This window comes from Anser brachyrhynchus (genome assembly GCF_964034855.1).
Source record: "Anser brachyrhynchus genome assembly, chromosome: 4".
In the NCBI taxonomy this organism is placed as follows: Eukaryota; Metazoa; Chordata; class Aves; order Anseriformes; family Anatidae; genus Anser; species Anser brachyrhynchus.
In genome coordinates this window covers 54,453,597-54,467,884 of record NC_137698.1, presented here as the reverse complement: position 1 = coordinate 54,467,884, position 14,288 = coordinate 54,453,597, and positions in this window count along the sequence as shown.

Genomic DNA, 14,288 nt, shown 5'->3' with positions numbered 1-14,288 from the left:
CTTGAGAAATACTTTAGGATCTCGGGTAGGACCTCAGGTTTACCTGTTTAGAACTGTACCTCGTGCACTGTCGATGCTGGATGTGGTTTTAAGTTAGCAATCTCTCATTTTCCTACCAGTTCTTTGCTCTGCGTAGAAATCTGTAGGTAGCCTGTTCTGTAGGTGGCAGCATTGGGAAACTTACGGCCCCGAGTCTGACTGGGGAGCCACCAATGGCGAAACAGACCCAGCAGCACTTTGATTTGCACGCGTACGTAATGTGAAGTCCACACGTAGCCCGGCTGCTTTCAGTGGGACCGCTCAGATGCTAAACACGTTTCTGGTTGCAGAGCTCAACACCCAATCCTCAATTTAGTCAACTGTTAACTTCGGTGTGAGGTAACATCCAAAGCCTCCTATGCATTTCAATAGCCTTTGGCTTGGGTCCACAGGTTATTTGCAGCTGATATAACACCCGCCGCCTCTTCAACCGCTGTACAATACATGCACCGCTATTTCCATGTTAGGTTTCTTCTTTCTGGGAGTAAGGAAAGAGCAGGAACGACTCCAGTAGTACCAACTCTTGATGTGCAGACCAGTTTACCAAGCTATAAATAGTTAAGATGGAAAAATAACATGAAAAATTGAACTAGGATGTACTAGTGTTTGCTGCTTTTTGATACAAAGGCATGGGGGAGTTCAAGCGGCCAGGCCCCCTGGCCTGCGTGCTGGGAGAAAACAAGGAGGGCAATAAACCCCATAGCCACAGGTTGCCTCTCCTGGTGCTACTGACAGCCAAGAGGAGGCTGCTGGCGGGACTGCAGCTCAGGGAGACTGCGGACTGAGTGGGAACAAACGAGAACTTGGGAAAATGCAGCCCAAATCCTAGCACTGAAAGCTGAGTAACAGCATTAAAACTCCTTTGTGACCAGAGGTATTAAAACATCGCTTGCATTTTGTCATTTTTAAACTCCTGCCCGGGGTGATGGTAAATCACCGGGAGTGGTTCGAGGCACCAAGCGCTTCAAACTCCGAGGACCTCAGCAGATGAGGGGACGGGGCCAGGAGCTGCCCCGCGGAGCTCGGTCTGACGAGGCGCTGAGCTCGGCACCTGGCTGGAGCCGCTGCGTGTGTCTGCGTGGGCTGGGAGGCGACAGGCCCCGGGGGGTTATGGCAGGTGCCAAATTGAATGTAAGCCCGCGTGCTGCGTGCTCTCATCGCGAGGAAGGCACGCTGGGAGGAGCGAGGCCGGCAGAAGGAGGAAAGTTGTTATCCGCCTCCACTTGGCACCGGCGAGGCCGCACCTGGAGCGGCGTGTCCCCTCCTGGCTCCGAGGAGGAGGGGGAGGATGCGGAGAGGGCCCAGCAGCAGGCAGCAGCCGGAGGCACGGAGCTCGTGGCCCGCAAGGGGAGGCTGGAGGAGCTGGGCTGGGTTAGTCTGCCAGAGAGGAGGCTTGGGAGGATCTAATTATACCCTGTGACTACTTCGAGGGCAGCTGCGAAGATGACAAAGCCAGCTTTCTGTTGGTGGCATCAGATGGTGTATCAAAGGGCAGTAACCACAAACTGCAGCTTGGAGGGTTCAGTCTGGGACGTCGGCACAACCAGGCGCTTTGGTGGGAGGCGGTACAGCCCTGCAACGAGGCACCGGAGAAATGGGGCATTTCCTTCACTGCAGTTTGGCAAGGATCAGCTGGACAAAGCCACGGCCGACCAGGCCTAGTATGGTCAGTGGTTCCCTGCTGAGCAAGGGGCAGGGTGAAATGATCTCCAGAGACCTAATATCTGAATATTGCAATTTACCCTTTTTGCATATGGCACGGCGTCGAGGGGACCAGAATTTAATAGCCAGCGTTAAACGAGGTGCTGGAGAAAGGCAGAGAATGCTTACTGGAGAAAATGGGAAAAGGAGAGAATTCCTGCTCATTTCTAAAGGGTTTTCCTTCCAGCAGCATCGTGATAAGATGATTTGATGACATTTCCCAGATCCTTAAAAAAGTGCATGCATCATAAATGCAGTTGTAGATGAAGCCCAATGTATGGATAACAAGCAAGGTGCAGCTGATGTGAAAATTTCTTACCTACTTTTTGCTGAGATGAGTTTCAGATGCGGTTAGCTGGTATTTCAAGGCCTGCAGCAAGATATAAAAAGTGAGGAGATCTGCATGGTATTGGAGGAAAAAGACGGGGCAAATGTGTTTCAGTAGGTTTAGCATTTCAAGCACAGACCCATAAAAAACAACAAAAAACCCCAACCAACCAACCAAACAAAAACAAACAAACAAAAAAAACAGGACAGTCATTGCTTAAGATCATTCAATATCAAGCTGAGAGGCACTATTTCTTATAGCACTATGGAAAGACCAAATTGCATTTTCTTTTCAAGTCTTTATGCATGTGAAAACCTTACCAGAACAGCTTCCGCTCTCAGTGTGTGCAGAGAGGGAGAAGTGGGGTTTTACTATCCCCACTTTGCAAGTAAGGAACTGAGACACAGACTCAGTGATTTGCATAAGGTGATGCATGAAGTTGATGGCAGAGTTGGAATTACAACTACCTATGTCTTGTTTTGTTTTTGAGGCAGTTTTATATTTACACCAGTTTGGCTTTTGGCCTGAGTTACTACTCCCTACTTCATAGCGTGGCTTATTAGCTAGGCTCAGCGTTAGGCTAGCCACAACTCAGGTGGCCTGGAGAACAGTCAGGTGAACTCGTGTCTGCCTGCAAAAGAGGGTCTGTATTGCCATATGATCCCCTGAGTCCCTTTTAATACCTCAATACCTTTCTCCCAGTCTTCTATTGCACCATAATTCAGGAAATAATACTTTCTTCTTCTTTTTTCCCCTCCCATCCCAAAGAAAGTTTAGGTCCACAATGAAGTTGAAGAGTATTCATAAAGCCAAATTTGCATATTATTATATATACAAAAAAAATATTGGTTGCAGTACTGAGGCTGACAAACAGAAGATTCGGGTGGCAAAGTTGTGACCATGTTTTTGGTGGTTTTACGGAATGAAGAGGTGCTGATGAGGGAACAAGGTCACTGAGAAAATACCGCTATCTGGCTGCCTTGATGCTTCCTCTGACCTCACCAACCATTCTTTCTCCCTTCACTGAACAATGAAACTGAAGGTCAGGTCACGCCGTTTATTGTGACAGGATCAATTCTTACTGAAGCAAGCTAGAGAAGGGTTGGATACCAGAGAGCTAATTTTCCCCTACCTCAGAAAGCAGCTCTTAGAGGTTCCTGCTGCGGCCCAGTGCTACATGCAGCAGTGGGCACGGTCGCCCTTAGCTATGAGTCACAGCTGAAAGCCTTCAGTTTTCTGTATCCCAACAAGACCGCGGCAACAAGTCATGAAGTAACCTCTGCTGCGTATTGCGAGATGAGTGGCACAGGCAGCAGTGCCGACAAACTTTCTTGTGAAACGTGCAAATCTTTTATAAAAGGTGGCAAAGCCCTCTGTTTGGCATGAGTCGGTCCGACGCGTCTTCATCACCCTGGATGAGGCTGGGAGCGTTCAGAAAAGTTTTTATGTGGGTGCACAGCTGCTCTTTGGGAAAGCGCGGTGTTCCAGGGCAACAAAAATCTGCTGCTGGAACAGGTCTTGCGAAACAAGTTTTACAAACATCGCCTCATTTCTACGGCCCGCTATGCCATGGCTGCCGCAGGGATGCCTGCCTCTCAGAAGACGGCTTCAGCCCTTTGCTTAGCCCCTGCCTGGATGTTTGTGGCTCACGGCTGTCCCCGCGGAGGTTTGCAACCAGAGGGAGCCCTGGGAGAGCGCCGTGCCCGCTGCCTGCAGGGAATAATACGCTTGTGAGCAGAGCACTCACAGGCAGGCTGAAAAAACACAGGAAGAAATGGAGTTTAAAATCTCTTTGATTTAAAAAAAAAAATAAAAATAAAAAAATGAGATATTTATCCCAGCAGCAGCTAACAATATGCATTTATTTATTTATTTATTTATTTATTTTATTTTTTCCCCATAAGCTTAGCTGGCACATCTGAAATGTAAACCCACCAGCCCACTGGGCCCCTGTGAGGTGCAACCGAATGGGGACACTCACTCCCCAGCACTGTGTTTGTTACTGACTTTCATCTGATACGTGCACGTCAGGAAGTGCCGTTTTATCTCTTTGGCAGTAGACTCCGTGACATTTGGTGGGGCAGCTACAGCACAGGGAAATGTCCTCTGCTCAAACACTGAGCAGCTCAGTTCGTCTCGTGGGGTGCAACGGGAGCGCTTCCTTTTAATTTCTGTGCGCCGCTCAGGCTCTGGTCTTACAGAGCACCTCAGCTTTTGGCTGCTCCGTGATTTCTGCCGACTTCGCTTGGGCTTGAGCACAACTGAAGCCGTGTATAGGCTGAGGTGATTTCCTGTGTCAGACACTTGATGGTATTTCCACTGCTGCTTACAGTCGGAGCCGGAGCCCGTCCTGTTAGGAGGGCAAAAATCCATTTGCTTTCGAGTGGCAGCCCCTCACTTGGTATTTTTCACTCTGGATCGGACAGAAAATTAGCAAACTGCCAATCCTTCTTACAAAACTATCCACATTCTGCTACACCAAGTGGGACAGCTTTCTTTCCTTAGGACAATTAAACTTTTCCAAGATTTCATAACCTCACTCATCAGACTCCATTTACAACAGGAAATTACAGCTAAGCTCTATGAAGACTTTCCCTGACTGAATCCAGCGTTTATAAATCATATCCAGGCAGAAAATGTGAATCTCCACAGTGTAACCATAGTCTGAAGTGTAAGTGTTCACAAGTTCAACTGCTTCTCAAAATATTTCTTGCCGCAGCAGTAACATGAGTTTGTATAAATAAAGTATACATTTTTAACATATTTGCAGACTGCAATATAATAGATAAAGCTTGTGTGCATTAGGAGAGCGCAAACCTGTGTGGGCTCTCTGCCTTCCTTCTCAGACAGAAGATTTTTAGGCTTTTCATCAGCAGTGGCCACCAACAGAGCAACTTCCCTCTCTGTATCTTCTTTCTTTTTTTTTCATAAGAATGCTGCTGGAAAGCTTCTTAAGAAATAAGCTCTATAAAGCTCCTTAAGAAATAAAACAATAACAAGTTGGATGTGGTTTATCCAGTCCCACACTATTCTTTGTGTTTATGGCAAGACCCCAATTTTCCTCCTTCCAGTACTTCAGCACTCAGGCCAAAGTGTGCATCTTGTTACAGCCATGTAATCACTTCGTAAAGAGCGTATGGGCCAACAGGTGAAGAAAAGGCTCTCTGTAGAGAGGAGAGCAGCACTGGTGGCAGTGAGGGACAGCACCAGCCACATCGTTTATCTTCAGGTTTTCTTGCACTGTCCCAAACGAATCACTGACTGGACCCACTTTCATTATTTCCTCTAAGGTAACAGGTTTAGTACCACGGCCACACTGTGTAAAACACACAGCGTGCAACATGGATCATTTTAATAAATAATAATAATTAAAAAAAAAACAATACAGCAAAACACCTTTCAGACTAAATAAGAATCATAAAACCTAAAGACAGTTAATAGATCTTGCATGGCATTTCTTCAAAACGCTTGAGATAGAGCTACTGTTCAGAAGCATATTCACCTGTAAAAGGAAAAATATTTGTTTGCAACAAAAAGACAGCTGGTCACTGCATTGAATTTAGGGAAAGTTGATCATACACTTAGTTAAATTAGGCTCTTCAGTTAGGTGCCTAAGGTTGGGTGACTTTGGGCTCGACTGAATTTAGCTGAGCTCTTCTTATGGCTGATCGAAGTGACCCCTCCAGGTATCCCTCTAGTACACCGGCACAGCCACTTAATAACACCAACAACTGTGAATGTGCAGGGGGGGAGCCTAAACTGGGGGATGTTGACCCGTGGGCTGATGCTTGGCTGTACTGAGGTGAGTGGCCAGCCCCTCAGGGACAGGACCTCACCCCTTGACTCTACGGGGAACCCAAACCAGTTAAAGCAGGCGTGACACTCAGCATTCCCATTTAGGACCAGCTTTAGAAAGGAAAATAGCCCCGCTGCGCACTGACAAACTCAGCTTAATTGCAAATGTTAGCACCCAGGAGAATTCTGCCCTGTGACCCAGATAATACAGAGGCAAACCATTGTGTGACTGCGTCTCTGCAGTAAATGTAGTACCACAGTCAGCAGTCTGCAAAAGTGCCCGTTCCCAAAGCAAGCGTTAGCTGAAGCTTTCAGACTGACTGCTGCTTCGGAAAGGAAACAGGAGATGCAGGAACTATAGAAAGGGCTTGCAACCCCTGCTTGCTTATGTATTTATATTGTCTTATCTGGAGCAAAATAAATGCTTGTGCATATCTTATTTGCAAGTAAATATTAACAGTGAAACCCACCACAAAGCAAAAGGGTGTGCAGCAGTGCCCTTAAGAATCCATCCTATGTTCCTACGATAACTAACTGGGGGAAACCTCTGTGAGTACTACCAAACATGCATACGCTTTGCAAGCTCTAAAAAGAAAGAAATCACCCATAATGTAACCAAGTGCTATGAAACTCACGTAATTTATTGTAGGGACTTGTAGTTGACCTTTCTGCATGGAAAGAGGCTTCCAGAGCTACAGCTAGTGCATGCTGACAGTATTCGGCCATGCGACCACTGCCTGCAGTACAGATGGACAGGTCTCTCGTTTCGTGGATCATTTACAGCTCTGGCTAATCTGAAAAATATTCGCAGTCTGGACGGGTCTTTGTATTTAGAAACGTACTGTGCTCCAACACAGAGAATTTGTACTTGAATCAGTAATGAGTTTCACTGATGTCTCGTGGCCCAGATGTACTCGTTTTAATACAGCTTTAAGTCTGCTCGTCGGGGAAGCCTTCCGGATGAGACACAACAGGCGGACAGAAGCAACCCAGGTCTGCATTCCTTCACAGCAGCCACACAGCGTGATGTGTGCTGCAGGATGGCTGGCGGGCAGTCATCTGCGGATTGTTTGCCAGAGCGGTGTCTCTCTTAGGACACCCCACTTTTCCCACCGTACAGCTAAGGGTGACCACGTCGGCACTGGCAAAACCCACCCTCAGCTGTGCTCGCAGTACCTCTGCCCAAGCAAGTCCGTGTAGCTTCAAATCCTCAGCTGGAATTGCGTTTTTCTCTTCCATAAAGATCAGACCATGCTGTAAACTGTGGTGCCAGCTTTAGCTTCCAGAGTCCCACAGCCCGTACCCTCTCTCCTGTGGTGTATCATCTTACTCCACCATTGGGCTTATCTCTTTTAAGACTTTTAAGATTTTTCTGTAAATTCCAAATAAATTTAAAAAGTAGTTTTAAGTAGTTTTGTTTTTTTAAAACGTCAGTGCATTTTTTTTTTTTTACCCTAAGAGTTGTTTTGCAAGTAGATATTTAGATATTTTCCAGTGTGGAAAATGGAAGTGCACTGTTTCAGGTAGACACAAGAAATTCAGCTGCAGAGTGAACTCTATTCTTTCTTTCTTTCTTTCTTTCTTTCTTTCTTTCTTTCTTTCTTTCTTTCTTTCTTTCTTTCTTTCTTTTTTCTTTCTTTCTTTCTTTCTTTCTTTCTTTCTTTCTTTCTTTCTTTCTTTCTTTCTTTCTTTCTTTCTTTCTTTCTTTCTTTCTTTTTCTTTCTTTCTTTCTCTTTCCCTCCTTCCTTCCCTCCTTCCCTCCTTCCTTCCTTCCTTCCTTCCTTCCTTCCTTCCTTCCTTCCTTCCTTCCTTCCTTCCTTCCTTCCTTCCTTTTTTTCTTTCTTTCTTTTCTTTTTTCTTTCTTTTTTCCTTTTTTTTTTTTGATCCTATGTCCTCCAGATTCAGGGTCTGAATGAAGCAAGGTTGGGCAAGACGACTTTATAATAGTAACTGGAGTTAATCTTTCCTTTCATTTAGCTTAAGAACAGTTCATCTGGTTTCTTTAGGGTCACAAAACCAAGTCAGGCTAGCTCACCGGAGCCTTGTGCTGAACGCCCTGCTCTGCCACCAGCTTTCATGAGCAAACCGCACAGGGCTGGCCCTCAAGGCATGGCGGGCATTGCCAAGGCCCTCTCCTGCCCCTCTGTCACTCAGGGAGACCTCAGCCTTCACGTAGGCCATGTGAGCCCCAACCAAACCAAACCAAACCAAGCCAAACCAAACCAAACCAAACCAAACCAAACCAAACCAGACTGAACTGAACCGAATCAAACCAAACCACCGAGCTTATGGCCGAGCATCGCAGAGGCCTACAAGCTGAGCAGGGCACTGCGTACGCTGGGTAATACAGAGTCAGGGTCACTCCAAAAGGTGTTAAGCACGTTGTGATGGCAAGAGGGAGGTGGTTATTTTTGTTTAGCACTATCACTGTTGCATACTGTCCTAATGATAGATACATGGGCCAGTCAGCCCTTTGGAATGAGAAGGGGGCAAAACACATGACAGAAAGCCCTGGGTTAGGCCCCATCTCTGGCTTGGCTTTTTCCTTTGATCTACAGTCAAAAAGTGGATTGAAGCCCCCTGTGTTAAGTTTAACTACTTCACTATTTGGTGCTTTGTGGTGAATGGTTCTCCCTCTTTCTCCCTGCAGTTGCTCTCTGCATATGAGCAATGAAATATCTGCTGGAACAGGGACTTGCACCTGACTCTTCCAAACCAGTTTCTAACTGCCCGACATGAAGTCACCACCTCTCCTTGGCTTAACGCACACCCAGTTCCTTTACACCAGTGGTGACTCAGAGAGCTGCACAACTCTAAGCACCCCCTCCAGTCCATCAGTTCGAGCTGATGGTTAAAACTGTGATCCGGCTATTGAAGGTGCACAACAAGGTTGTTGAAGGCAATGAGACCTGAGTTTGCAGGCTGGTGCTGTGTTCCTGCTATAGATGGCACTGTAAGTTACCAAATGGTTCCTTCCCTGCCCATAATTTTTCTGATGCTATCAGCATTATGCCATCTTAAAGAAGCATACCGAAGGTAAGAAAAACTCAAAAACATCAGTACATCACGTTGTACCTCAATCACTAGTGTGATTTCTGATCTCAAGAAAATTACAGCATTATACAGAATCCGATCAAAAAGCACCCAACCTCTGTGAATGCCCAGTGGCATGACCCTGGGGTAGAATATAAGAGCAGAACAAACCCATAGAGGTATGCCCTTACGTGCTGCACCAGCTTACGAGGAGCTGGAGGGATGCCATAAGGCAGATGTGGTATCTTTGTATTTCATTTCCCTTAATGGATTTTTCTTCAGTGGATTTCTTCAATTGCTTTTGCACCCATGTAAACTTTAAACATCCACAGCAAACCAGATGGTACTGTTGGAAACATAGCTTCTGTTTTGTTTTTCTTTTTCCTTTTTCAGAGGGAACATAAATCCAAATGCAATGCAAGAGATTTGAAGCAATTAATGTGCAAATGATTATCGTCACGAGCAGGAGCTAACTAAAAACAACCACTTACAAATGACAAGTCATACATGGTTTCCTCCATTATCTTTCCCTTAGCACATAACTTCAGCTTGATAAGGACTTTTCTATCTTAACAGCCCCATGTATAAATGGCACTGTCAGCACCCTCAGTGCACTCACCGGTACTTCAGCAAACACTGTTCTCAGTAACACCAGGACCAATACCAGTTCACTTAATTCCAGTTGTAAACAGAAAACATTTCCAAAATAATATCATTAAGAACACCCTCCAGGACAGGACTTGTTAGTTGATCAAATTTTAAAAGAGTATCAACAAATTACCTTGGTTCACAGAGTCAAAACCTGTTTTGAAATCCACACAGACAACCCAAGAGTCTGGCTTTTTCTTGGGGCATTATGCTCATGTTACAGCAAAGTGGGCTTTGTAAGTATTTCATGTAGAAAGATACCTCAACACAACCAAGTACCTTGTGCCTGAAAGCAACATAACACATGGTGACAGATGTCCCAGATCCTACACAGCCTGTGCATGGAGATAGACACCCCACTCCTTTTCAAAGCACAACAAAAGGTGTATTTCTATATAACACAACTGTTTCAACAGTGCCACAAGATACTATATGTTCTTCCTTCAACAAGGTCTATCTCTCTAAATATAAATATAAAGGTTCTATAAGCGGTATCAATATTCTGCTTCCAATCCCACTAACTAAACTAAGTGCAAACTAAAGTCGCATAGATAATTTTAAGATAAATTGCCATCAAATACCTTTCTTTCCAACAATACTCCTGATATTATTGACCAGAGCTAGTAACTTGTAAATATCTACAAAAAAAAGTGAATCCCTTTATCTTTAGGAAATTTATAGCAGTATTCTTCAAAAGTAAATACACAGATAGTAAAATGTATACAATAACTGAGCCAGATTTATGACTACGATTATGGAGAAATAGGCCATGGTTTATACCTGATAAGAACAGTGCATTTATTCTGGGGAGAGTGAAAGATTTATTATGTGTTTAAGCATTCATTTCCTTATTTTTGTGCATGTTTTCTGTAAAGGACGTGTTAACTATATTATGATCACTTGAGAACTTAAACGGATTTGGAAATTCAGTGCTAAGTTTCGCAATCACTCAACATGTTATAAACTAAGGATATCTGTTGATGTAAACATCTCTTTCCATACTTCTGAACGGTGTTTCTGTAAGAAGAAATCAGTCATGGGATGGCTTTGGTATTATCACAAGCTTTGAAATGCAGAGTGTTCCAATAAAGTCATTACAATTCATGCACCAAGGGCCAGAAGTTTAAGAGGAAGATAAGAAACAAATCCTGGAAGTTATTATGTGTTCTTCCCACTTCATAGCCTCCTCTTTGGGACTCTGGCATTCCTGTGGAAGCAGACAGGTTTCATAAACCCCATCTCTCTTTCTCTTTTCTGGGGGTTTGACAATCTTGAGCATTGAAAGATATATAAATGTATATAAATATGACTTTCTAAATGGAAAGTTATTGTGCTCTTGCCAAGCTCATGATGGGGGTGCACCAGAACTAGTGAAAAACAGCACAGGTCCACATCCATATTCTCACCTGCCCAAAGGGTGAAGAGTTTTCTTGACATCTTTCTCTTTCCCCTGCATTGCTCCTGGAGTCCCCAGCATTTTCTAGGCCTCAGAAAGCAAGAGCCCTACAGCTTTTGAGAACAGCAGCTCTAAGAACTGGCAGGCTTAGCGGAGCATATGTACAGTTCTTACACTTTTCCACAGCACAGCACCTCCAGCATGTGCATATGCGCACCACGATGGTTTCCAGCTGGGTTCTCCTACGCTGTGAGTGCCTTCTGCTGCTTTCAGCAGTCTGTATTCAGAGCATCTCATGAAATTAACCGCTGCAGAAAGGGAAAGGGTAGACTGTAGCAACCTGGTGATGCTGGGGTGTGCCCACAGATTACCATAGCGCATGCCTTGAAGAACCATTTTTTCTCCAGGAGGAGATGCTCTTCACATCTGAGCCTCCATTTTCCTTGCTGAAGTGCCTCTCTCCTAGGTTTAGATCATGAATACCTGAGCACTGCCAAGTTATCCTAAAGTGCAAAGGCAGCATTGGCTCCTAGGAAGACACCAAAAAGACAGAGTTTCACATTACAAGAGCTCCCACAGGCGAGAGCCCAGTCACCCTCCAGTGCCGGAAAATCCACTCTGTAGAACCTGTTGCATGTCTTTCCTTACTCACTGGGATGAAGATCCCACAGGTCTTGATTGACAATGAGGTTTAAGAGTCTTTATCCCTGATGGGCTCATGATTTCCTATTTTCACTGAGGTATGGAAGATGCTGACCAATCTCACAGGGTACTCCCAAGGTTGACCATCCCTTCCTTTTCAATGATCTTTACTACATTCTGTTTGCAAAGTAGTATACAAGGAAAAAGATTTAAAATGAAACTCGCCTGAAGTACAGCAGACACAAGTCTGGTCTAGTGGAAGGTGTTCCCCACCCAGGGGTGGGTGGAACGACGCGATATTTATGGTCCCTTCCAACCCAAGCAGTTCTTTGATTTTATGGCACAAACTGGTCTAATTCAGCACTGAAAAGTGATGAAGACAATCATTTTCAGAGAAACACATCATCACAAAAAATGTCTAAAGTTAGCAGAAGGCCCTTTGTCCAAGTTTGCCAAATGATGGATGGTGCCAGCATTCCCTGCACTGGCCTTGGAGCTGTGACTTCTGCAAGGTTTTCGTGAAGATAGCACTCCAGCCTCTTAGAGGTCCATCATCATTTTGATCTTTTGCTGACCTGCTAGCACACTAAGCAAACATAGTGTCACTGGTGTCTTAGGAATGGATTTTTTTAAGGCATTGATGGGACCTACGTGCTTGATACCATTAATTAAAAAATGAAATCTGAACATCTAGCTCCTTTAAAGTCTTACAAAAATCCCTATCCAGTTTCCTGAGCGTAGACCATCAGTGCAGTGAGGACAGAATCTATTAATACTATATTTTAAGAAGAAAAATGCTCAGTAAATCTTGTTTTTTTTGGAAAGCAATGATTAATGAAAAAATGTAGATATACTCTGAAGGGTTGCCTTGGATCAGCTGCAGGTGTGACAGCTCTGCGAGCTATGGATTGCCTGTCCTTTCCTCAGCTAGAGCAGGAACTCATGTGATAGCCAGCCCCATCAGCGGCCAAAAAGAGACAGAGAATAAGACTCAACAGGTACTGGAAATCAATTCACTGACATGGATTATCAACTCCAAGAAAGTCCCTTCCGCTCTCTTAAATGAGCAGTGAAGTTTTCTTGACCTTTGGGCTTTTTTTGAAGGCTCACAGAGGAGCACTGGGGCCTCTAAACCGGGAAAAACTCCAGGCATTTTTGCTGGCCAGACAGAAAGACATAATTAAAAAAGTAATAATAAGAGAAACTTATGAAAATAACTTAAAAGGGATTTTTTTTCTATTTTGCTTCTTTTTTTTTTTTAAGGGGAGAACTCATGAACCTTTTTGGCTTTACACTCAAAAGCAGTGATTTCTTGGCAACCTCATCAGCCCCACTTTCGTCTGGGTGGGCAGCTCTTGTATAATAAATCATGCAGTGTTTCAGACAGAGATTCAGCACAGTGTAATACCCTTCCCGTCCCTGACAGTTCGTCAGCGTGGACTTAAATAGGAAATATGCCCATGTGGTCCGACAGACAGACCTGTGTCACCGCATCCATTCCTAAAGCAGGCTGGAGGAGCGCCAGCTTGGCTCCAAAGTCTGCCCCATGGTACTTGGGCTTGAGTGAATACGCCCAGCTTGTTAAGTCGGGGCCAGCAGTGCAGTAATGTCATTACTGGGTCGGAGTTGGCTCCCGTCTGACCACGCTCTGGTAGGGTAGAACCTTCTACGCTCAGAAAAGCTCCCAGGGTTTTCAGGAAAGTCAGGTTTGTCCCCCAAGAGGTCCAGAAGGCAGCAGAGGAAGCAGTTCTCTGGAAGCACCGGGTTATAGGAAGGCCCAACAAATACTTGTTGTCCTGCTTCTTCCTTTAATGCCTAAATGTCTCACATACATGGAGAAGTATTCAGTTTCCATCAGTATCTCCAACAAATAAGTTTTTACCTGGTGTGTGTGTGCAGATGGAGAAGTAATATCAGTAAGATTTACCAACCTGTTGGTACTTGCAGTTTAAGGGTGTATAAGAAATGTTGCTGTCTGGGGAGATGTCCGCAGCTCCTCCTAACTCAGAGCTGTATTTAGACAGGGTTGCAAATAGTACTCTATCCTTTGGAACAGGGGCTGAGAAAAATAAAGACAACACCAAGAGTCTTCATTTTGAGCTTGGACCGGTGGCTGGTTGTGACGTCCTGACTCTTATGGATATCTGTGTGACCATCCATGTCTGAGACGACACGACGGGTGCTGTCTGTCCCAGACATGGTACGTGTTGCGCCAAAGCACCTCCACGGGCTTTGATGAGTGTCTTGTTCTGCAAGGGCTGTCAGGCTGGAGGAGATCACTGAGCAAGACGGCCTGCCTTCAGGGAACAAGCTCACCCACAGCCTACACTACCCTGCTTTCTCTTGCTTCCAGTCGAGCACAATCCTTTGCTTAATGTCGTCCTTCAGAAATTCAACACACTGGAAAAAAAAAATCCAGTGTCATGGAACTAAGTTGTAATGCTGCTAAATAAAATAAATTGTTGCCCTGCATGAAGTCACTGTTTTTCTTCCTCACTTTTTTTTCCCCTTCCATTTCTCTTCTTCTTCTCCATTTTCCACTTTTAGCTGCCTATTTCCTTATTTTGAATAAATGAATATTTCAATTCACTGTGAATCAGCTAATATCCCAAGCAAGTCTGGATAAAGCCCGGCGCTAACTCCAGGCATAGGTTTTTCCTTTTTATCTGCGACACAGAGAAACCTAGTAAGAGAAGAAAAGGGAAG